Consider the following 26,995-nt stretch of genomic DNA (forward strand, 5'->3'; position numbering starts at 1 on the left):
CCTTTGCGCATTAATCACACAAGGTGCGTCTTTGGCCCCATCCTTAGGCCATGTGATTTCCTAGCCCCACTCCCAACAGCCCCACATTAGGCACTGGACCTTGGCTGCAGCCCATTGCCATAGATCTCTACTTGGGTGAGCTTCCACACATTCTTAACCCTGATACTGAATGTATGAAATAGATAAATGTCTGGGCAGTATTTATGTTACTGGAGGAGCCTCTTGAGAGTCCCATGGACTGCAAGAAAATCAAACCTCTCCATTCTGAAGGAAATCAGCCCTGAGTGCTCACTGGAAGGACAGATCCTGAAGCTGAGGCTCCAATACTTTGGCCACCTCATGAGAAGAGAAGACTCCCTGGAAAAGACCCTGATGTTGGGAAAGAATGAGGGCACAAGGAGAAGGGGATGACAGAGGACGAGATGGTTGGATAGTGTTCTCGAAGCTACCAGCATGAGTTTGACCAAACTGCGGGAGGCAGTGGAAGACAGGAGTGCCTGGCGTGCGCTGGTCCATGGGGTCACGAAGTGTCGGACACAACTAAATGACTAAACAACAACAAAAAATGTATGGATGTTGGAATAGGGCTAGGACATGGGTAAGGAGACTAAGGGCCAGGGGCCGGATCCGGCCCAATCGCCTTCTAAATCCGGCCCACGGAAGGCCCAAGAATCAGCATGTTTTTAGATGAGTGGAATGTGCCCTTTTATTTAAAATGCATCTCTGGGTTATTTGTGGGGCCTGCCTAGTGTTCTTACATGAGTAGAACGTGTGCTTTTATTTAAAATGCATCTCTGGGTTATTTTGGGGGCATAGGAAGTTGTTCATCCCCCCCCCAAAAAAAATATAGTCTCCCCCCCCCAAGGTCTGAGGGACAGTGGACCCACACCCTGCTGGAAAAGTTTGCTGACCCCTGGGCTAGGAAGTCACATGATGTCACAGTGGAGTCCATGGTGCACTCTTATTACATAAAGCCCCTTTGCATTTGTGTGATTAATGCGCAAAGGCAACAATAGTGTCTCACAGTGCAGGCATGGAATAGAGTGCACTATCATAGAATATCATAATAACTATCCCACCTCCGTTCGCCTTGGGGGAAAACCTTGATCTCCATTTCTGAGGATCTGTCAGAGAACTGGTCTGGAAGAGACATAGATGCATTTAGAGTTTTAATGGAGGTACAGTCTTGCTTTTCTCTACAACAGATGCCCTCATTCTCTACCTATTCACACTTGGGTGTTTATTTTTATGCTTTCTGGCCATGTCTGGTTCTGAGTTCCCAACCCCACTAAGGCTCATAAGTGGTGGTTTTGTTTTGCTTTTTAAAAAATAAATAAATGCAAGAGTTTCTATGCTTCACAGGAGCTTAACATCCTGAACCTGTGCTAATCAGGTTGATCAGGTCGTGCACACTGACAAAGCATTTTCGGCAAGAAAATAACCATTTTAAGTGGAAACTTATCTGTACTCTTTGAAACTTTCAGTCCTTGAAGTTCTTCAAAATCTATATGTAACCCATATTTTAAATTGGGGTTTTTTCCTATTATGTTTTTATTGTAATTTTACTGGTGTTAGCTGCCCTGAGCCCAGCTCTGGCTGGGGAGGGCAGGGTATAAATAATAATAATAATAATAATAATAATAATAATAATAATAATGTGTGTGTGTGTGTGTGTGTGTGTGTGTAATTTAGAAAGCAGTTGCCAACAAGTGTTAACAATCCCATATATAACCCAACATGAGCTGCATTTATTAAGTGTGACACATTTCTTTTAAATAGCTGGACTTAACTGTTTTTGTTTAACCATTGCCTACATGACTCACCAGCCTCATGTTTCTGTGCAACAGACAGGACCAATCAGAAGGATATAATAGTTTTGGTGGTTAAACTTTGTAGATCTGGCACTGTAATCAAGCCCCAAATGGGTCCATTGCTTTCATGTAATGGGAGCAGGGTCATCTCAGCTGTGTTTCCTTCCAGAACACCCTATTTTGATGCTTTCTGCTGACTACGGCTGGTGGGGATCCCACACCTGCACACTCAGTGAGCAAGAGGAAGAGCTCAACACCAACACAGAGACACTGGCAGTCGGTGAGATACAATGGAGTACAGCAAAACTGGGAGAGGGACACCTCCACCCAAATTAACTCTCTCTGGGTGTTTGGGCTGGGTGTTCATCAGTTTTTAGATGACACCCAGCTGTACCTCTCTTTTAAATCAGAACCAGTGAAGGCAGTGAAGGTCCTGTGTGAGTGCCTGGAGGCAGTTGGAGGATGGATGGAAGCCAACAGATTGAGGTTGAATCCTGACAAGACAGAAGTACTGTTTTGGGGGGACAGGGAGCGGGTGGGTGTGGGGGACTCCCTGGTCCTGAATGGGGTAACTGTTCCCCTGAAGGACCAGGTGCACAGCCTGGGAGTCATTTTGGACTCACAGCTGTCCATGGAGGTGCAGGTTAATTCTGTGTCCAGGGCGGCTGTCTACCAGCTCCACCTAGTACGCAGGCTAAGACCCTATCTGCCTGCGGACTGTCTCGCCAGAGTGGTGCATGCTCTAGTTATCTCCCGCTTGGACTACTGCAATGCACTCTAATGGGGCTACCTTTGAAGGTGACCCGGAAACTGCAATTAATCCAGAATGCAGCAGCTAGACTGGTGACTGGTAGTGGCCACCAGGACCACATAACACCGGTCATGAGAGATCTGCATTGGCTCCCAGTATGTTTCCAAGCACAATTCAAAGTGTTGGTGCTGACCTTTAAAGCCCTAAACAGCCTTCTGTATACCTGAAGGAGCGTCTCCACCCCCATCGTTCAGCCGGACACTGAGATCCAGCGCCGAGGGCATTCTGGCGGTTCCCTCATTGTGAGAAGTGAGGTTACAGGGAAGCAGACAGGGGGCCTTCTCGGTAGTGGCGCCGCCCTCCCTTCAGATGTAAAGGAAATAAGTAGCTATCTTATCTTTAAAAGACATCTGAAGGCAGCCCTGTTTAGGGAAGTTTTTAATACTTGATGCTGTATTGTTTTTAACACTCGATTGGAAGCCGCCCATAGTGGCTGGGGAAACTCAGCCAGATGGTGGGCGGCGGGGCATAAATAAATAATAATAATAATAATAATAATTATTATTATTATTATTATTATTATTATTATTATTATTATATCTCCCAAATCAGGTTTGGATTGATCTGATATTCACTATCCCCCCACCCCATAAAAATGCCCTGACATGGTAGCCTTTCCTCACAAAAACAGTTCCCCAAGTGCTGGATGTACGTTTGTAAAGCAACCCTTCAGCTACAGTGGTGGAATATCTTCTCAATAGAAGTTTCCAGGCCTAGACTTCCTATTTCCACTCAACATATCTGTGGGCTGCACTTTGAATCAGGGCAGCAAGTCAGAAAGCACTGTACCAAAACAGTGAAGTTAGTGGACATTCCTCACAGCTTCATGTGTGTAAGGATGGAGGGGTGTCTGGCTTGCTTAAGTGTAAAATTGGTTCGCAAAGGTTTGATTAATGTGGTTTATCTTTTTCTGGGCAGCAGAGTTATAGTCCCCTTAAACTCAACGTATCTTTCCCATGTCATCTTTTTGCGAACAGTGATAGCTTCTTGTGGCGCTTGACTCCAGTGAAGTGAACGATGTAAATACTTTATTGCAGAAGCATACATTAGGAAAATAACTGCCTTTGGAGTCAGATAGGTAAGCGTAGGACTAACTCTCCTGTGCAGTGTTTTCAGAAATTATTTATGACAGGACATTAAGTCATACTGAGAGGATCACAAGAAGCGTAATAGAATTCTTGTCCAGATTTACATTCAGTATTATCTAAACAGTTTGCTGAAGCCTGCAACTGCTAGGACCAACCAATAAATATTTAAAGAATAAGAAACCATTTGTACAAGACTCCCAAATAGCCAACAAACCATTCAAGCAGTGATTGTGACAATATTTAAAATCTGGATCAGAGGACACATTCTGCAAAGAAATTGCACTAGCAGAATTAGTTTTGCTTCTCCAAATTAATAGAAAGTGGTATTTTTAATGGAGTATACTAAATAAAATGGCTGTTATGTAATAGAATAAGTGTAAATCTCTCTCAGATTCAGTTGTCCCAGATATCCCATTTACCATTCTTTTCTTCTGTATCTAATAACTTCACATTTTGCATTGCACACTTTACATATCAAGACCTGGCAAGTTAGAAGATGCGTTATTTTTTGCCTTACCATACCTAAGTTACTTAGACATATGAAGTAGCGTCTAATCAAGGACCAGTTTCGACTGTCCTGGGCTAATGTTTACTCATCCAAGTGCTATAAACACCTCTAAAGTCATTGTCCTGAGAGTGTTAGTTCACATGAATAATAATAATAATAATAATAATAATAATAATAATAATAATAATAATTTATTATTTATACCCGCCCATCTGGCTGGGTTTCCTCAGCCATTTCTGTCTGGAAACCCTGGACCCTGGACCCAGTAGTGCATCACCTCCACCTTAGATGAAATGTAATGAAGATTATATAAGTTCCTAGTTCCTCCAGCCTTCCAACCCTACCTCCTCATTTTTTGGGTGAAAAAGGAACATGTACATATTCACCATGCCATGTTATATCATAGGCATCAAGGATCCGCATTGTAGGGCATTTGCTGAGGACCTACACCTGAGCAGGGTGCCCATTGACCAGAGTCCCCTGGATCTGCAGAAGTGAGAAGGTAGGCTCACAGAGGAAAGGGAGGCATGTCTTCTTCAAGGGCTGTCCAAAACCTGGGGCCAAGATATGTACATCAGTGTCCCATGAAGCTACAGGTGTCATTGCATTGGGTGGTTTAACTAACACTGCAACTAACTAACATTTACTTAGTTTAGTGTTTCTCAAACTTGGGTCCGCAGCTGTTGTTGGACTACAACCAGGGCCGGATTTAGGTTTGACAAGGCCCTAAGCTACTAAAGGCAACGGGGCGCTTTATATATCCAGCTGTCCTTTGTCAACAACAAATTGTCGCTGTTTTTTGTGTTGAATATATGCTGTATGGTAATTTATGGACCTAATAGGTACCTAAAGCCATTTGCACAAAACAAAATATGTATTTTATCAAAGTAATTGATATAGAAATGAGCAAACCAGTGATATTTTAGGGAGCAGGCTAGCAGGCAGGGCCCATTACTTACATCATAGGAGCCTATGCAACACAAAACACTGTTGCTGTATGTAGGTTTTATTTTATTTGTTTTTTATCTTATATTTTTGGAAATGTACATCCAGTGGTTTTTTCCTTTAATTTTTTTTTGGGGGGGAGGCTGACTACAACTCCCATCATCCCTAGCTAGCAGTGGGCATTGTTGGAGTCCAGCAACAGCAGGGGCCCAAGTTTGAGAAACACTCATTAGTTCAATGGGGCTTATTCCCACGGAAAGTGGGCAGAGAATTGTAACCGGATTGTCTCAACATCCACTCAGAGTGTTTTTTGAAGGAATAACGGAGGACATTTGGAAAGGAAGCAAGGTTCCCAATAGGTTTTCACCAGCAACAAAATAACTTACAGTCGGGACTTTTTTGTGACAATGATCACCAGTATGGACTACCAACATCTCTTTTTTAGCTGCCCACGGCAGCCATTTTGTGTTGACATTAATGGCATTTTTATCGATACATGAGTACCAGGACCTCATTTTTTACCAAAAAACCCCAAATGAAATAAGAATATATGTTATGCTGCCATTAAGATATTGCTACTTATACTAGCAAAAAGCTGACATAAATTTCACAGGACTAAAATCATACCAATGTTAGCAGCTCAGCTTCGCAATAGGCTATGGTTGCAATGTAAGATTATCTGTTTAATGTCACATCAGTTAATCAAACCCTAATGATGGCACAAATGGCAGCACATCTGACTATCTTAAATAATTCTAGGATATAATACTGTATAAAGGTTGATGTGACTGAAAGTTTGCCAAAACGTAAAATTTTGCTGAAGATGTACTTGCTGAAAGCTGGGAGCAGTGGTAGAGAGGGTTTAAAAAATAATAATGAAAGCCATAAGAATAACTCTTTCCCTGTGTTCTATGGCTTCTTCATTGGTTTCTGATGCAATACAGGCTTCTCTCTTAATCTAGCCATCTGGATCTCTTCCTCAATTTCAAGCTTACTGACAAGAAAATAACAAATGATACATTTCAGAACACAAGACAATCAGCCAGAGAACAAACCGTGGACAGGTTATTAACAGCATAGACAAGCAACTGCTGAGGATGAATCAGAAATCTAATCTAATCCACACTCACACAATACCTACAGATGTGGTTTTTCACTCTTTGCTACTGTGGCTATGACAGGATCAAGTGAGTGCTCTTGTTTGGTGTTTAGAGTAGGGTTTCCAGGTCAGGCGCATCCCAGACCCTGAGATTTCAGAGCCTAAACCTGGGACCTAGAGGTAGCCACTGGTGATGTTACAGGGGACCATTCGATCAGAAATGGACAGTGCCTTCATTTTAGTTTATTTAGAGCTCAAAGAATGTTTGTTTCTTTAATGTATTTTTATTAAAGATTTTCTTGGTTTACAAAAGTATGTGCAATCTCTCTCTCTCTCTCTTTTTCAAGTAACATTTTTTACAGATCAGTTTCATTTGTTGAGACATTAGGAAGAAAAGGGGGAAAGAGGTGGAGTCGTGTGGTGATGTTTCTATTTTACTTAATATATGTGGGGTTTCGTGTCAGCGTCGCTTGTGCAGGTTCTCTGCTATTCACTTGTGTTCCTTTGGTGGTGAAAGAGGTTGGGGTTGGCATAGGGTGTGGTTGGTTGTTTGTGATTGGCTGTGGTAATCTTTGTTTTCATGTGTGAGTGGGGTGGGTGGGTGTTTTGGATCAGGTTAGCCATATTGATTTGTATGTTGTTGGTGGATTTTTGTCATTGTCTTGTTGGGCTGTGTGTGTGATAAAAGGGAGCCATACTCAAAGAATGTTATTTGTTCTGACTGACCATTTCTTGTTATTCTGGTTACTCGGGAATTTCTTAAATTCACCTCTCTTAAAAGCAATGCAAAAGGAAAAGTCTGTGGTAGACCTGTGCTTTATGTTTACTACCCAAAGTCAAATATGTGCAAAAGATAAGTGGCAGCATCAAAGCACCATCAGCAATAAGAGTAGACTATAGATGTGAAACATGTTAATGCACTCCATGTTGAATGTCTCTGTGGCTGCCCTCAACAGGCTTCTTTTAAGCATATGCCAAGAAGCACTTAGATAGAAAGTCAATACGGCTGCCTCCAGTGGTGCAGACATTCATGTTATTTACCAGCCCTTGGAAAACTAATCCGGGGTGCATTCTGCATGGATTAAGAGACAAAGAGGGATTAGTGTAAATATTGGTAAACAGTGTATGACAAGATTAAAGGCAAAAGGAGTTCAAACTTCTTGCGGTACATATGCCACGATAATGCAGTCAAACAGCAATTCCCAGTGGAGACAGAAGACGGTTTGTTTAATTGTGCAGTTTTATACTTGGTTCATATTGCACTTAAATATTGTGTGCTATGAGGAAAGATTGTCGTATTTGAGACTTTACAGGGAGAAGGCAAGTAAGAGAACAGAAGGTTATAGAATTAATCGTGGCTGGAGAAAAATTGTCTCCCTCACTCATATAACACTAAAACTCTTTGTGGCATTTGCCTCCTAGGATGGGTCATAAGGAAAGGGTTAAAATGGGTGTGATGTGATTGGCCAGTGAGAATGCAAGGGGGTATAAAAGTTAGAGTGGGAGGTTTTGAAAGTCAATTGAGTTGAAGTTGAGGTTTGGGAGTTGAGAGTTGAGGTTTGGGAGTTGAAGAAGGAAGAGGGAGGTTTTGGTGTGGGTTGGTAGAGTTGTATTGTGAGAGAGTGAGAGAAATTGTTAGGTGGAGTCAGATAGATAGTTGGGAATAATCAGTTTGGAGTTGTTAGGAACTAAGGATAAGAAACTGACAAGAGAAAAATTAACTGAAACCATAAGCTTGTTCCTGCATTTAAAAATAAACTTGATTATTTGTCCATGTTAACAACTGACTGGACTCGGTGTGTCCCCGTGAGATACGGGGTGGTGGCAGCGGAAAAAGCAATCACAGTGGCGGCACAGGGTCAATAGACCGTCAAACATCCGGGGGCCCTGTGTGTGATCGCCACACCCTTGAACATCCAAAGAAGATAAATGCTGAAAGATTTGGGATGGAACTGGCATCCACAGAAGACAGCGATGGCCACCAGATTGGATGGCTTTTTAAAAGGACTGGACAAATTCACAGAGAATAAGGCTACCCATTGGGTACTAGCCACACTCCACAATCAGAGGCAATAATGTTTCTGTATACCAGGAGTAGAGAGTGCTCTTGAGCTTGAGTCCTACTTACAGGTTTCTCACAGCCACCTAGTTGGCCACTGTGAGAACACAAGGCTGGACTAGAAGGGTCATTGGCCTGATCCAGCAAGCTCTTCTTACATTGAACTCTGTAAGGCTGTGAACTCTGAGAAAGTAGTCTGTTCACATCTCACCTCAGCCATACAACCTCCTTGTACCCTTCGTTTCAAGTTGTCTATGTATAGAAGGCGTATGCAAAAAAGGAAGAGTACAGTGGATGTCTGCAAAGGCACATCTACTCATGTCCAGCTGAACACAGATATGGGTTCCATGAAAGCAGGACGCCAGCATGATCAGGTCTCCCAACAATGTGGAGCACTTATGCACGTTCAGATGGGCACTTGGGTGGCATCCTGGCTCGGCATGTGGTTGCTGAATGTGTGGAGCCATTGGTGCATGCAACACTGAGAAACCAGCTGTGTAGCCACACATATCTTTGATGTGGATTATTTGCAACGATGGATCCCATAACCTCAGATAAGTCATTATTTCTCGGCCCTCATTTGGGAAGAAGAGTTAACCATCTTATAGCAATGTTTATAGGGGCAGTCACATGTTACTTTCAGTGAGTGTACAGTCTGTGTACCCATGAGATCCTTATGCTTGTAATAGTAAGTTCACAGGTGGAAATTTGGGATGCAGCTTCACTCACAGGCATCAATTAATTGTGTGAGCAATTTAACATACGTGTCAGTAGTTCATTCATTACCGTTACTGCGATATCTGTGTTGGTGGAGACCTCAAAGTGCGTGTTGTTGTGGCTACGATCCCTGGGTTGTAAGCCCTTCAAATAGCTATATAAATCCCTTGAGTGGCAAAAACAACAAACAATAATACACAAACTGGCTCTCAAAATCTGCACTGTACCAATAATATTGCCACATAGTTTTAAGTAAGAAGACTGGTAATGAGAATACATGAAGACGAGATCGTCTACTCTCAACTAAGTGTTGAAATTAAGTGCAAGTTTGACATTTTGGTGTCATGTTTCTCAGCCTCAAAAGTGTCTTATAAAATGGCATCTAGCATGACAAAAAAATTCCTAATGCTGATGCTGCCATGATGTGGCATTTAGAAGAGTTTAGCCAAACCAAGTTGGACTTAGATGTCCATTACATAGCTTAGGTTTCACTTTCAGATACTGGCCTTTGAATTGCTCATCCAGCATTGCAATCATGTCTAGCTGGTTATTTCTACATGACTTTTGGGTACACATCCTTTCCTCACTCCTCCACCCCTTCTTCCTTGAATTATATTGATTTTAGAAAATTGCAGTGTCCTTCCATGGTGATTTTCAAATATGTAAAAGCGGTGCTGGGGAGCCCAAGCCAGCTGAATGTTTGAGCGGGTCATTTTATGCCATTAACCCTTTTCCAAGAGTTGACTCAGAATGTTAAAAAGAGACGAGGCCTAAGAAAAATAATACAAATTGCCTAAAACAAAACAAAAACAACAGCTGATATTTAGAAATAACATAGCTTTCCACCCTGCAATCATCACCTGGAAGAAATGGGGACTCATAATCAGAAAAGACAGTACTATATTTACAACACCGGCTTTCTCTCTGTATACAAAGAGTGCAATTGTCAGATGTCTTTATTTTCTTTAATGCGGAAACGTAGCCTAGAATAGAGATTCCTGCATGCCAGCATTTGACCTCTCGGATTATAATGGGTCACTGAGTACAGGGACCTTCTGTTGCCACAAATTACATCTTCAGAAAAGCCACTGGAATCACGTTGCATGAGCCTCAAGTCTGAAGGATGAAATTATGACCTCCACAACCAGAAAAAGTATCCTTAACAAGGTTGCCAGATTTGCTGGGATGAAAGCCAGGGAATATACTAAAGGTGCCTTTCAACTCTATAGTTCTATGATTCTTTGATCCCTAGGGCTGAACCAAATCACTCACTCCCACAGCTTCATAACCCCAGTGTGGCACCTGCTAATATGGGGATGCAGTGGTCACGAATTTAGATGATTTGCTAACATCCAATTCCGAGAGTCCAGTTTCCACAAGCATTCTTGCCTTGCATGCATGGCGTCCTTGCTGCCTCTTCCAAAACCTCACTTATCAGAGTTGCACAGCAGCTGCTTCTAGTAAGCCCCCCAAGATCTTTTGAGAATTCACAGGGCTCTTGCTACATCTTGCCAGAACTCAAAAGCTCCCACTGCAGCTGCTTTTCCTTGCTTCTTCAGCAGCAGTAACCACATTGGCGCCCCTTGAAATCTACCACCTGAGGCAGCTGTCTCAATATGCCCCATGGATGGCCCAGCCTTGAGACAATGTCCATTGTTTTGTTTTGAACATCTACCAAGTTCATCTTGAAGAGGTTTGAATAAAAAGCACTGGCAGAAGTAATTTGAATGAAGACACCCCACCCCCATTTTATGTTTTTATGAATTTTAAAGAAAAGAAGTTATATTAACTAGGGAGTGAACAGGAGTGAACATAAGCTCTGTGCATTTCCAAATTAAAGGTAAAGGTAAAGGGACCCCTGACCATTAGGTCCAGTTGTGGCCGACTCTGGGGTTGCAGAACTCATCTCGCTTTATTGGTTGAGGGAGCCGGTGTACAGCTTCCTGGTCATGTGGCCAGCACGACTAAGCTGCTTCTGGCTAACCATAGCAGCGCACGAAAACGCCGTTTACTTTCCCGCCAGAGCAGTACCTATTTATCTACTTGCACTTTGTGCTTTCAAACTGCTAGGTTGGCAGGAGCAGGGACCGAGCAACGGGAGCTCACCCCATCATGGGGATTTGAACCGCCGACCTTCTGATCGGCAAGTCCTGGGCTCTGTGGTTTAACCCACAGCGCCACCTGCGTCCTGCGTCCAAATTACAAGGTGGTGATTTGGGTGAGGTTTTCACATGCCCAAATCAGATTGTCCCATTAGTAAGGCATCTTGAGTCAAAGTAGGGAGTCCCTAAGGTCATGAGTCTGTGGAGTTGAGTGCCCTCCCCCAAATGCTACATCTTTAAGTGACTACTGCCACTTAAACCAAGTGAAGCAAAGCCAAGCTAATGAGGGAAACACCCTGAGCTCAAGGGGACAGCAAAGGAGAGGGAGAAGTGGGAAAGAACTCTCATTTTGACAGACAGGTGTAGATTTTAATCGCAGTGAACTATATTCCCAGGGCACTCCCATCATGATGATTTGGGTAGGATGCTTCTTGTAAAAATTTAGAAGTGTTGTTTTGTGTGGATCTTGGCTGCTTTTCTTATGGAAATCATCAAAAAGCTCTCCTACAGACAAGAAGAAGAAGAAGAAGAAGAAGAAGAGGAGGAGGAGGAGGAGGAGGAGTTTGGATTTGATATCCCGCCTTTCACTCCCCTTCAGGAGTCTCAAAGCGGCTAACAATCTCCTTTCCCTTCCTCCCCCACAACAAACACTCTGTGAGGTGAGTGGGGCTGAGAGGCTTCAGAGAAGTGTGACTAGCCCAAGGTCACCCAGCAGCTGCATGTGGAGGAGCGGAGACACGAACCCGGTTTCCCAGATTACGTGACTACCGCTCTTAACCACTACACCACACTGGCTCTCCCTGAAAATCTCTGCTGGGTGCAGAATCCCACCCCAAAGCAACGATACTTGGCATATGTTATGTACTGAGTTGAATAGGATCCAAAATGCAGCAGTCTGAGTGGTCCTAGAACAATAGGATTCAGAATGCAGCAGTCTGATTGGTCCTAGAACAATAGGACCCAGAATGCAGCAGTCTGATTAGTCCACAGGAGCCACCCAATCCAGCTCCAGGTGGAAGTGAATCCGCAACCTGATTGGCCAACAGGAGAATCCCGGAATTAGCCAATCACGTGGGGCCCATTGTGTAAATAATGTATATAAAGCAGACATTCTGGGGGAATTTCTATTCCTCCTCACCACTATGAGCTGAATAAAGAGCATGAAATCCACTCTCGACTCTGAGTATATTTCAGCATATCTAGGATTTGGCTAGGATGTGACATTTTCTCCACCACAGTATTTTCTGGGGAATCTGTGCTCTTCCTCCATTCTCTATATCTTCATGTAGGGTTGGGAGAGAGACACCTGCATGAAACATGGGAGAGCTGCTGCCAGACAGTATAGACCAGGGTTTCCCAAACTTGGGTCTCCAGCTGGTTTTGGGCTACAACTCCCATTGTCCCTAACTAGCAAGACCAGTAGTCAGGGATGATGGGAATTGTAGTCCAAAACCAGCTGGAGACCCAAGTTTGGAAAACCCTGGTATAGACAGTACTAAGCTAGATGGAAACATTGGTCTGACTTGGTATATGTCAGCTTCCTGTCACCACCCACTCTATGGTTTTTATTTCAGAAGACCAGCATTGTAAAGTCTGACCTTGCAAGGCAATAACCGCAGCTATCATTCTGAAGTTTGGCAGGCTTTGTCCCTTCAAAAGTGGTGTTGATGCCTGTACATTGCAACGTGGCCTGACAGAAAATTAAAAAGTATTTTTGTTTCTTTTCTTTTTTAAAAAAATGAACTTTAGAGGTGCCCTTTCTGAAACCCCCCTGGATGTATCTGCTTACCATTTGGCAGGCATAATTCACTCTGGAGCAGCCCCCATGCATGTAAATTTCAGCCACTTCTGTGAAAAGTGGGAACTGGGGGGGGGGGTTACAGCCATTTTAAGATTCCCTGTTATAATGAATGGGGGAGAAGCAGAGCTTCATTTTTAACAGATGTAATTCGCTCCTGAATAACGAGCTGAATTGGAAAGACACAGAGTCGCTCTGGAACAGATTGGGATGCTTCCCAAAGGTGCAGGTGCCAGTCAAACCTTGTGGCTGATACAACACCAGCCAAAAGAGTCAATTTTCAATCATGGCAGATTTGGAAATCCCTGGCAAGCTTCTTGCCTTATAGAACAAGCAAAGGCAAAACTAGTTTTGCTCAAAAGGGCAGTTTGCTGAGCTAGAAATGTTGGTGATGGGAGGTGAGGACCAATAGTTTTTGGGTGAAGTTCTTCCTTTGATGGCGAGTGGCTAAGATTGTGATGCATCACTTTGTATTTTATGGCTGTTTTATTATTATTATTATTATTATTATTATTATTATTATTATTATTATTTACTGCATTTGTATTAAGTTGCTTTCAGCCAACTTGAGAACCATTTGGTGGAAAGGCAGCTTGTTGTCGCTGTTGTTGTACATGATTTGTGTACCACCCTTCATTGGAAGTTCCCAGGGCTGTACGCAACAGAAAAATACTAAGTAAGAATACAAAACACAAAACAAAAACAAAAACATATGGTTTTGACTGATGTAAGAGATAGACTGATGTTGGGTTGTCTGAATTTCTGCTTTCTCGATATTGGTTTGATATTTGCTTTATTACTTTTGTGTCGATTTGTGTATGTTAACATATTGTTTGAACTGTCATGACCTTTGGCAATGTAATAAATAAATAAGAATAAGCTAAATCAACTACAAAACTTTTTAAAAATAATAATAATAAATGAACAGAAGCAGCAGAAGCCTAGTCAGACATTTGGTTTCTAAAAGAGCGTTTGAAAACCAGAACACTCACTTCCGGGTTTTGATCGTTCAGGATCTAATTTGTTCAGGAAGCAAGGTATTTGAGATCCAAGATACGACTATATTAGTGTTCCAAAATGCAAGGAATTCTTCAAAATCCAAACTCTTGCCATTATTTTTCTTAATGTTTCTTTAAAACAACAACATCAACAACATACCGTGATACCTCAGACTTTCCCTTATTAGCAGATTGATTTATTTTTAAACACCAGTGTAACCTTATGAATTCTTGTAGATAGGGAACATGAATTTAAACACTAGCAGCTAAGATCCTATCACTGAGCTCACTGGGATTCACTTCTGAGTAAAATTGTTTGTCATGACGGCACACTTGGCATATCTGAAGCAATATTATTCCTTCTAAAGCATAACTTTCAGGTATGCAAGAGCTCATGGTGATGCACCAGAATCGGGGATATCTGACAGAGATATCTATAATTGGAAATCCAGATCAAGAGGAATGCTAATTACAAAAGATTCCATTGAAATGTGGCTACACTGGGGAGAGACTAGGTATTCTCGAATGTGGATAATTAGTGATACAACTCATCGACAACCTATACACATGGTAATTGGTTCAATAATGAGAACCGTTCTTGCATTAACATTTAATGCTTGCATGTGTTAAAAAAAGATGCAGCCAACATACAGTATGTTAGGTAAAGGTAAAGGTTAGGTCCAGTCGCAGACAGCTTCCAGGTCATATGGCCAGCATGACTAAGCCACTTCTAGCGAACCAGAGCAGCGCATGGAAACGCCGTTTACCTTCCCGCCGGAGCGGTACCTATTTATCTACTTGCACTTGACGTGCTTTCAAACTGCTAGGTGGGCAGGAGCTGGGACCGAACAACCAGAGCTCACCCCGTGGTGGGGATTCGAACTGCCAACCTTCCGATCACCAAGCCCTAGGCTCAGTGGTTTAGAGCACAGCGCTACTCGAGTCCTCCCAACATATGTTAGAATGCTTCAAATGGCTGGAGTGCTGCATGATAATTATTAATTGCAATCAGCATGTGAAAATTATTATTTATTACTTATATTTCTTACCATAAAATACTCCCCCTCCAAGTGGGCTGTGCATACTATATCTCCACCCCCATTTTATCCACCGCTGTGAAGTATTTATTTACAAGATTTTTACACCACCCTTCCTCCGAAGAGCTCAGGTGGGTATACCACAATTAAAGCACTGAAATAAATCAAATAGCAACACTTATTGTGCCGTAATCCTATACACACTGGCCTAGGAATAATCCCCACTGAACTTGATGAGACTTAGTTCTGAGTGGATGTTTATAGGATTGTACTGTCAATAGTTACAAGTCTAAAAACAGGAGCCTAGCAAGTGGCCAGTGTGAGAAGCGTTAAAATACTTCAGCACAAACACATGTGACTGAGAGGAAATAAAATACCGTTACTTCATGCTTAAAGGATAACAAACGTGGCACTAGGCAAACTTTCTTGTGGAGAGAGTTCCACAGACCAACTGCCACAGCCAAGAATGCCCTTTCTCCTTCTGTTCACTATCCATTTCACCTCAGATGATGGGGAAATCTCAAGGGGCCTCAGCAATTGTCCTTAGCTTCTGGGCAAGTAGGCATGGGAGAAGACCTTCCCTTTTAAATCTGAGTCCCAATGCTGTCATAACGTAACAACTAAGAAGAAACTTGTTTCCCTTTCTGAAGACTTTCTCCAGTTGGGACCACATGTTCTTGTTGTTTGCATATCAATAAGGCATAACTATACAGCTCACAAGCGAGGGAATGTGTTAGCAACCCAGCTATGCTAGCTATTGTTTCAGAAAATGTTCTGCTATTTAATACAGTCCCCAGCTGTTTGTCACATAGAAAAGAGAAAAATTGGCGGTTTCAGTTCAAAATTAGTTGTAGCAGTATTTTAGCTAAGTGACAGACAAAAAAACACCCCACAAAAAATATTTTACCAAGCTGTTGCATCAAGACACATGCCCATTCACTATGGAAGAACCTACGATCACCAGTGATCGCTAACTGACTCAGGTATTTTTTCCCCTGAGGTAACGTCTGCTTTCACAAGTCCTCTTCCTAATTTGCGATGCTTCATGAAATGAACTTGATTGTCATGTGCACAATTTTCATCAAGGCAAAAGACAGTGTCAAGATGCGCTGAAGGCAGAAATGTGGACAGAGAATACATGAAGCATTTGTGAAGCCAGAGGCTAGTAATACAATTCATTTGCTTGGTGTTATATATTCCTGCTTCATAAAATACACTGGATGGGTAATATCCAATATCATACTCAGTCATACTCAGAGAAGATTCTGTTTGGAAGATGACTCAATTGGTAAAGAATATCTGCAGGATCAGAGGCACCATGACTATGAATACCACCCACTGGAGAAAAACAGTGGTCTATGGTATGATCCAGTAAGGATGTTCTTATGTTCTTAATAACTCATGGGTAGTGAACCTTGGACACAAGTGCCTGGAATTGGGATGTCTTAAGGATAATCTCTTCTACTGGCATCTCCTGCTTAGAACCATATCAGAGGTCCTTCTCCACGTCTCTCCTACAACCTGACATTCGGTGGCTGGGTTTCAGAGACACTGAATTTTGAGGCACGACACTGTTTTTATAGAATACCTTCCCTGAGTCCATCATGGTGTAGTTTTCCACCATGATTTTTTATTTTTAAAAAGGGGTTCTTTGGTATGGCCTATGATAACCTGACTGCAGGCGAAAGAGGTTATTGTTTTTAGGCATTTTATTTCTTTTGCTATATAAAAATTTAGGTTCCTATTTGAGGAATCTGTTTTATGTAGAAAAATGGAATAGACCTCCCTGGACTGACAAAGAGCAAGAGGATATTGGGATTTCAGATCTCACCAGCTGCGAGAAGCAGCACATTGTTGACATCATGTGATGTCTCTGAGCATGAGACAGGAAGTCTCTGCCAGTTCTTGTGTAACCGGAGAGTTACTTTCGCTTCTGAGTCAAAGTGTGAGTCGAGTTGTAGACTCTTATGTTTGCTGCTCAGGAGAGCAGTCATGCTTGTAAGAGCTGCTTGTACAGTCTTAATAAAGTAGTGAGTAGACTATGGACTGTCTCATTCTTCTGTGATGGGATACCAGAAGATGAATGTGCTCCTCTCAGGATGGAGGGGTCACTTATGCCAGTCTCTCTGGACTGAGGGAGGATTCCAGCCAAAGAGTGACCACTGGAGAGAAGCCCCGGTGTCTTGGGAAGTTGGCACCCTTCCTGGGGGGGGGGTGTTTTTCCAACAGATGCATGGGGCAGAAAATTGTCTTTCTAAACTCTTAAATCCATATCCTTTTAGGGAGCTTGCTTTTAGATTGGCATCAAGAGTTGGTCTCTAACACCCTGTAAAATCTCAATTATAAACAAGCAATTTGCCATGTACTGCTGGAAAAGAAATGGAATAATTCCACGCATTAACAGTGCAATCTTTTACCCACTTACCTGGGAATAAGCCCTATTCAACTCAATGGGACTTCAGAGCAGGCATGTACAGAATTGCCTTTTAAGCAGTATATTAGTTTCCGTTTGATCCCAGGATAGCCTTGTTGGGTATTATTAAAAAAGGAACCAATACAATAAATTGCAAGGGAGTTATTGCCAACACAGTTCCAAACTGAGGAGAGATGGATATTTAGCTTAGAAAATAACACTCTGATACCACAAAAGAACCAACAGACAGGGACAACATAAGCTTCATCACAACGCTTGGTATCACACACCTTTCTGTTTATGGACCTTACAAACCCACTCTGAATCACTGCTTCTTGGCCATGTGATAGCAAGGAGAAGATATGTGAGATGTAATTAGCTAAACACACACACACACACACACACACACACGCACACACACACACACCCCTCAAAAGCCAGAGACCCTAATTTTCCCTGCACCAGGAACAATGCCCAGCTGGATGGTACAGCTGAAGACTTTCCACCCTGAAGACTTTCCACCTTGAGACCATGACGCCAAGGTTGCAGGTTCAATCCCCGTATTGGACAGCTGCATATTCCTTTTTTTCAAGGGTTTTTTATTCTTTTCAAATTTATACATTTCATTAATTTTACAATCCATTTAACATTTCAAAATTTGACTTCCTTCCCCCTCTTTCTGCGGTTCCTTAAATTAATTTTTTCATATCTTCATATCCAAATTCATTTAACTTGCTCGTTAGATTATCTACTGTAAATATATACTCTTATAAAACTGCAGGTTGTTAAAATAATCCCACTAATGTTTTTATCTGTTTACAATTTATCTGTAAAAAATCAATAAACAATTTCCATTCTTTTATAAAAAGTTTTTTACCTTGATTTCTTATTCTTCCGGTAAGTTTCACCATTTCTGCATATTCCATAAGTTTTTGTATCCATTCTTCCTTTGCTGGGACTTCTGCTTCTTTCCATTTTGGGACAAGCAACATTCTTGCTGCTGTAGTAGCTGACAGCTGCATATTCCTGCATTGCACGGGATAATCCTCAGCATCCCTTCCAACTATACAATTCTATGATTCCACGTGTAAGACAGACCTGACCCCTCTCGGACCATGTGCTGGCAGCCTGTGGTCAAAATAACTAAGGAGGCAACTTGAGCAGCTGAACCTCCGCTCTGAGGCATGGGGAGCCTAAACAGAATGCAACATCTTTGGGTGAGAATTCTGTAACTGCAAGAATTCTGTAACTGCAAGGTGAATCTTACCAGTGTCTCAGCTATCTGCTAGTTGCAGCTACCTAGCTGCAGGCCGCCTGGTTGCAACCAAAAGAACCATCACCCTTCTCTGGAGGTAGGCCAGGGGGAGAGAGATGGTATTTCTTAACTTTTCCCCACATTGTAAAAATCTTCCATACAATATGACCAATGGCAGAGGCTGATGGGATTGGAGAGCCACAGGTTTACCATCGCTGCATTAGATTGTAGTCCCTGTGAGAATCTCCTTTAACTATGCATATTTTTCCCATTATCAACCTGCCCTGTCATCAGGAAGCTGAAGCATTCCTTCCAGGCCTCTTCATTTTCATACAAGGAACTATTATCTTTCCTCATATTCACTTCTCTTTTTTTGCAAATGGTTAAATAGCAGCTTTCTTCCTCAATCTATGTTGTTGTTGTTTTAAAAGGATTGTTTTAACAAGAATTATTGGCTTTATTGGCAAATCTTTGTTTGGCTATATCAAGTAAATAAGCAAAACATCGTTTAAACAATAAACCCCTTGCCTTTTCCTTTTCCTATACACCCCTTGCCTTTTCCTGTAAGACCTATTGCAGTCGTTAAGAGTCGTCAGCAGGCTCATCTCAGCTATCTGCCAATCTCCCATTCCCACCACCCTTCTGAGTAATACCCCTCCCCACCTTCTCACTATATAGAAGGATCTGGCAACTTCTGTTTCAGTGTATCTGAAGAAGTGTGCATGCACACGAAAGCTCATACCAAGAACTAACTTAGTTGGTCTTTAAGGTGCTACTGGAAGGAATTTTTTTATTTTGACTATGGCAGACCAACACGGCTACCTATCTATAATCGTTTAAACAAGAACAAGTGACTGTTGCGTTTGAGGGTGTGTGTTTTTTCTAGCTAGGAAATTGTCAATCTAGTAATTAAAGGCTGAGACTTGGAAAATTCCATTATCCTTTGCGTACAATATAATATTTCCACAATAGCTCTGGGACTGGAACAAAGCAGAAAGGTAAGAAGCATCTTGATAACTTTTTTTCTCTTGCCAGAGAAATTCAGCTTGGGAATACTGTACCCTCTAGCACTCATCACAAGTAATTACCCTGCAGAAGGAACACAGCCTGAGAAAAGTTAGAACATTACTATTATTACTTTTTGGGATTAAGTAATAAATATTTAAGGCAGTAAAGTTAGCCCATACAGAATGATGAATGAGCACACATAAAGAATCACCTGCCTTCATCTACAGCAGCGGCCTTCTTTAACTAAAACGAATAGCCAAAACGATTATTTTTTTATCCTGCTGTGGCCTTTTATTTTTCATGACAGATTCAACCTTCTGACAACTTCAAACCCTCTTGTGATATTACTTTCTTTTATAAATGTTTGGGGTCTTTTGGGACAACAGATCACCATCAAAACCTATTTATAGTGCAATTTTATGCAAGTCTGTACAGTGGTACCTCAGGTTAAGTACTTAATTTGTTCCGGAGGTCCGTACTTAACCTGAAACTGTTCTTAACCTGAAGCACCACTTTAGCTAATGGGGCCTCCCGCTGCCACTGCGCCACTGCTGCGCGATTTCTGTTCTCATCCTGAAGCAAACTTCTTAACCCGAGGTAATATTTCTGGCTTAGCGGAGTCTGTAACCTGAAGCGCATGTAACCTGAAGCATATGTAACCCGAGGTACCACTGTATTCAAATTATCCTACCTAAGACCATATATGTCCTCAAGCCAAACCATGGGGTCAGATCCCTCATGGCTCCCTGGGTCTTGATTCATCACTTCATTTCTCATCTCTTGATGAGTAGCAGCAGCTGTGCACAAATGTTGCATTTGGCATGATATTGAGTGATAGCGCATGTCTTTTTTGTGACCATAAATCAGTACTGGTTCCTTTCAAGGAGAGGGTGCCTTCAGGCTGTCACTATTTTGTGTGAGGGTCTCAAACACTTACTGGGACTTTAACTTTGCTCAATTAAAGGGAATTAAAGTGCTCTGTTATCCTAGCACAACCAAAATCCACAGATATTTTGCAGTTTGGAAAGCGATGAGGAATTGGATTGAAAAGTGTGGGGTGAATGAAGATTTGTAAACAGGACACAACAAAATTGTAGTATGAAAAGTTATAGGATTTTAGTGGGAAACAGGATATGAACCTATTGCAAATGAAGCGATATGGCAGTCCTGATATTTTTGTAGGTGCAAAGGGTATTGAAAGCACAATTGTTCATAACTTCAGTATACCTGAAGGAGTGTTTCCACCCCCATAGTTCAATCCGGACACTGAGGTCCAGCTCTGAGGGCCTTCTGGCAGTTCCCTCACTGCGAGGTTACAGGTAACCAGGCGGAGGGCCTTCTCAGTAGTGGCACCCGCCCTGTGGAACACCCTCCCATCTGCCAAGGAAATAAACAAATATCTGACTTTTAGAAGACATCCGAAGGCAGCCCTGTTTAGGGAAGTTTGAAGTTTTATTCTGTTTTTAGTCCTCTGTTGGGAGCCACCCAGATTGGCTGGGGAAACCCAGCCAGATGAGCAGGGTGGTATTATTATTATTATTATTATTATTATTATTATTATTATTATTATTATTATTATTATTACTGTCTCCAATAACATCACAAGCACAAATCATGATGAATGCTTCATAAAATGATATCTAGAGCATTCTCTCAGCAGCATTCTGTTTGCCAGGACAATGTATGACCATAAGCATTCATCCTGATTTGCTTACAGGATGTTTACATATCTTCCCATTAATAATTTTGTTTTTTGCTTCAGTTGTGCTATAGTGCCAGAGCCCCCCTCCAGATGGCAATAATGCAGTCACACTGGGAATGCCCTGCAGAACAACTAATAAAGCAGAATGATGTACAGATGGTCCACTATAAACTCACCACTAATGCACTGTTTTAGCACGTTTCAATGGCACGTTGCAGAATACACCTTCATAAAAGCCATCAGTCTGATGCGGCTATAATCTGACTACCACGCACGCTTTGTGCAGGCAAATCAGAATACTGAATAAACAAGGTCTGGAGGATCCTGAAGTCATCACCTGGTGTTGTACTCATCACACAGTGAATATTATCATACCTTCAGATGCAAGAATGATAGTCCCCTTATGCCTTCTCTAAATGTTGAATATATTTGACACCATCTCTGTGTAATGGTCCATTTGTTTTATGCAGCCATGTGGGGGTGGAGAGCGGCATTGTTCAACATGCAAATATTCAGTAGTTAACAAATATTTGCCAAGTTCTCTTTATCTTCCCCATCAGAAACATGCGTACAGATTTTACAAAGCTGTGATCAGAGAAAAGAGTATGGAGCTCTCTCAGTCCTGCAGCTTATATTTTCATGCTCACTCGTTGCTGCCACTGCACTGCCGAAGATAATGGGGAGACTCCCATTCCAAATGTTCTTTTTTATGAGACATTGCCTTAAAAATTTAAGACTCTTTGTGGAATGTTACAAAGGAAAAAAGAGAAATTCAAGAGTTGTTAACCCCGCTATAGGGCCTTATTCCACCAAAACCTCTCTGAAAAATGAATGAGATAACTAGCATATTGATACAGAAAATGTGTTATAGCATTGGAGGTAACATCACCTGAATGCTAGAAGCAGATAGTCTCTCCCCCAGCAGGCACCCAAGCAGCATAGTTTTGCAATGAATGGAGTGTTTATATTGCTGCTACTTTTTAGATCACGGTTTGGTTAATTTGCAGTGTCCTCTAGCATTATGGTTCACCTCGCCAGAATGCTGTTTCCTATTATTCCCATTTTGCAGATGGGGAATGGTAACTTGCCTAAGACCACATGTCAACTGGAATATTATTATTATTATTATTATTATTATTATTATTATTATTATTATTATTAGCAGCAGCATGGGACCTAACATGCATTTACTGTTCTGCAATAATTTTTTCAAAAATAAATAAAAATAAAGCATACCTCTCTTCAGGAGAAGAATAGGGTGAACATTCATGTTTTTAAGATGGTAGGAGAAAAATGGCCCTAAAACTTGCAAGCTTCCGCATGCTGTTAAAAACATACCCAGCTTTCATTGGCCTCTGCTACTTGTTGAACAATTCCTGCAATAGTGATATGCTGCTTCTTTTAGATCATTTTTATTGTATATTGAATTGTTTTTGAACTCTTGCTTTGTGCTGAATTGTTTTATTGCACGCTGTCCTGAAATGGTTTTAGTCATTAAATCAAATGCTTCTGGAGTGTGTCATTGAACTGTGATCATATCTCTTGCTTGGAAAATCAAGAAGTGTAGAAACTTCTGGTCTTGTGTGTGGCTGGAATGTGCCCTACCGTATGAAGAGAAGAGTCCCATCTTTTTGCCTCTGGCCCTGCCTATCACTGACATGTGACACACACACACACACACACCGAAAGTGGCCAACAAAGGAATACGGTATTCCATTTAGAAAAGGTTTCTCACTCCAACCTCTATTCTCATATGAACCCTTTGAGTAAGAAAATGTAACACAGAAACCCACTCTTAAGAGGCTTCAATTGTGCATGCTGTCAACCAACACCTTGAATTATTGACTTAAGTGTAGCAGAGTCAGATTTAGGGGACCGCAGGGGTTGCCACAACAATGACTAGAAGAAAACACAAGAGGCACGGGTGCCCAAATTTTGGTGTTGCAACAGGGTGCCACCCCACCGAAATTTGAAAGCCCAGAGTATGCCACTGAGTGTAGGTTGAGGTACAGGAGAGAAAAAGAGACAGTGAAGCTTACATTAAGTAAAACAAGTTACAGTGGTATCTCAGGTTACAGACGCTTCGGGTTACACGTTTTCAGGTTACGGACCACGGGAAACCCAGAAGTACTGGAAAGGGTTACTTCCGGGTTTCACTGCTCGCGCATGTGCAGAAGCGCTAAATGGCGCTTTGTGCATGCGCAGAAGCACCAAATCGCGTCACGCACATGCACAGACACAGCACTGCAGGTTATGAACGCTGTGGGTTGCGGACGTGCCTCCATCACGGATTATGTCCACAATCCGATCTTCCACTGTAGTTCAGGTAAATGCTCTGACAAGTAAACTTTCAGAGTTTGTTGTTGTTGTTGTTGTTGTTGTTTAGTCGTTTAGTCGTGTCCGACTCTTCGTGACCCCATGGACCAGAGCACGCCAGGCACTTCTGTCCTCCACTGCCTCCCGCAGTTTGATCAAACTCATGCTGGTAGCTTCAAGAACACCATCCAACCATCTCATTCTCTGTCGTCCCCTTCTCCTTGTGCCCTCCATCTTTCCCAACATCAGGGTCTTTTCCAGTGAGTCTTCTCTTCTCATGAGGTGGCCAAAGTATTGGAGCCTCAGTTTCACGATCTGTCCTTCCAGTGAGCGCTCAGGGCTGATTTCCTTCAGAATGGAGAGGTTTGATCTTCTTGCAGTCCATGGGACTCTCAAGAGTCTCCTCCAGCACCATAATTCAAAAGCATCAATTCTTCGGCGATCAGCCTTCTTTATGGTCCAGCTCTCACTTCCATACATCACTACTGGGAAAACCATGGCTTTTACTATACGGACCTTTGTTGGCAAGGTGATGTCTCTGCTTTTTAAGATGTTGTCTAGGTTTGCCATCGCCTTTCTCCCAAGGAGCAGGCGTCTTTTAATTTCGTGACTGCTGTCACCATCTGCAGTGATCATGGAGCCCAAGAAAGTAAAATCTCTCACTGCCTCCATTTCTTCCCCTTCTATTTGCCAGGAGGTGATGGGCCCAGTGGCCATGATCTTCGTTTTCAGAGTTTGTACTGTGCCAAATTTGTACGATGCTCTATTTGGGCAGGGGCTTAAAAAAAACCCAAACCTTCTACCTTCCTCTCTTCTGTGGGTTTCTTCAAGTCTCCTCACAGACATTGTTCCCAATACCGACTGCCCAAGCACCCAAGCCACCGTTTTCTGTCTACACAGGCAGCATACTACACTGGCATCTTTGTTGCTCACTAGTACCATTTGATAAGATACACCCCACTCCAATCCAGCTCCAGCCAAGCAGAAAAGTTGCCTGTTTGATAAAAGGTTACAAAGACTGGATTGAAATAACGTATTCTGTAGACTTTGTGTCCAGGTGAAAAGGACATAGATTTCAAAAAAACATCTCTCAAAAGCAGGCAGGTTGGCCAAGCAGCGTCTTGATTGTACACAAAGTTTTTATTCCGCTGCAAAAAGGCTTCACAATAGCCACAGACGAGTCGACAGGAGCGGAGTCCAGAGATAAAAGAAATGATACATGGATCACCTGTTATATATACTCAGGGCAAATTTTTAAAAAGGCCCTCAACTTGCTTGATATCCTTCATGATATACTAGGGGCATGAGCTGCCAGGAGCATGTCTCACACAATCTCATCAAAATTAATGGTGCTTTCACAAGTGTATCATAGTTCTCTTGAACAACTCCAGTTCATTCAATGGGCTTCTATATGAAATGTAATATACTCCTTTATTAACTTTTCTAATGGCACTTTCCCAAGTAAAAGGTACTTGACCAATCTTCATCTCTACTCTGGACACCCTAGTCACTGGGTCACACAGTCTGGGATTTGATCAACTACTATCCAGAGAGAGAGGAAGTTTGAGGAGACACTTTAAATATTGTAGTTCAAGATATGCACCTGATGCAGTGAGAAGCCACAGAAAGCTGGTTCTCAGGCTGAGCTGGCCAACACATTCTAAGGTGTGTGGATGGTTCAAAGTCTATTTTGACACTGCCCAATGCAATTCATATACAATCAAACTACTATATGTATTGTGAGCCAAAATGGTGCCCTCCAACTATTGCTGAACTCCAACTCCTATCAGCCCCAGCCAGCATGGCAGGGATGATGGGAAGTGGAGTCCAACCACATCTGTCAGGCACCATGTTGACTATTCCTGGTGTAGCAGGTGTCAGCTCCCATCGCTAAGCAGGTCTCTGCACATAGGTCATCTGTCTCTATCGCTTCCATAGCACAGTACATTTGGACTCTGTTGAGCTGTTTCAATGCAGACTGCCACCAATGATGTGAAAAGGCCTTCAACAAACAAATGAGTTGAATCAGCCAATTTCAAATGATCTGAGCTAGCGGTCCCTACTCAACAGAAATTGAACAGGCACAGAGAAGGGAAACAGTGCATGACATTAATGCTACTCCATTGGGCAGTGAGCAGAAATCACACGCCAATTAAAGCATCCCAATGTGGCCATCTAGCAGCAAAGTAATACGGCCAGACTCCAATGCTCAGAAGCATCCCAAGCTGGAAAAACAACAACACCCCAAACCAACAAAAAGCCATCTTGAAATCACTGTTATCTTTTTATGTGTTTTATTGGGCTCCGGAATTTCCCAGTGGGCTGGTTACTGTTGTTTTATATATTAACACACTTGCTACAGAGTGAGAGTATTGAACTTGAATACATTACCACTTGCGTAGGTTGCCGGATTGTTGCTTACAAATGGCGTTTTAACAGCAGCAATAATGCAAAAAGCTTTTGGTTTTAGAATTTTGGCCAAGCTCACGCTTCATCCCCAGTATATAAAAACAGATATAACCAGGGACGTATTATCTACCAAATTAAAGGAAAGTGTGTTTGTCCAAAGGCAAGTTCACATGGTCTATTATCGTCTCCATGCAGTACTCCCCATCTGCCCCCCTGGGGTGAGTGCATCAAGGCAGTGAATTCAGAACCGCTCCTCTCTTTACTCCTTGGGTATTTTTCACAGCTCAGCAAGAGCTTGTAATCAGAACAAAGAGTGATTCCCATGTCAGTTAAACTCTCTGTTCTTAAATTAGGCTCCATTGTACATTAACACTCCAGAAGAGCCCTCCTGGATACGACCAAAGAACCAGGCCAAAGCTTAGCAAGAAAGCTAAGCATTTAGCTTAGCATCTGTCATATGCTTCTGGGAAGCTGACCAACAGGACTAAGAAGCCATCACAGGTTACAGATACTCAGGGGTATGGAGTGCCAACTGACCTAAGTTAGCCTGCTGCAGTCAGCTGTAGATTGCACTCAGTGTGCCATTGGTGGTTCCGAATAACTCTTATTTATTTCTTCCATTCAATTTAGAAACCCGCCCTTTCTCATACTGAACCTACGATAAAGGTAAAGGGACCCCTGTCCATTAGGTCCAGTCATGACCGACTCTGGGGTTGTGGCACTCATCTCGCTTTATTGGCCGAGGGAGCCGGCGTACAGCTTCTGGGTCATGTGGCCAGCATGACTAAGCCGCTTCTGGCAAACCAGAGCAGTGCACGTAGGTTACAAATGTGGTAGGTTATAACAACAAAAACCAGCACAAATACAAAATGGGTCAGCACCACACAGGTTTGCAGATTCCCATTAGAACAGCTTAAAA

The sequence above is a fragment of the Podarcis vaucheri genome, assembly GCF_965113315.1.
Source record: "Podarcis vaucheri genome assembly, chromosome: 3".
Classification (NCBI taxonomy): Eukaryota; Metazoa; Chordata; class Lepidosauria; order Squamata; family Lacertidae; genus Podarcis; species Podarcis vaucheri.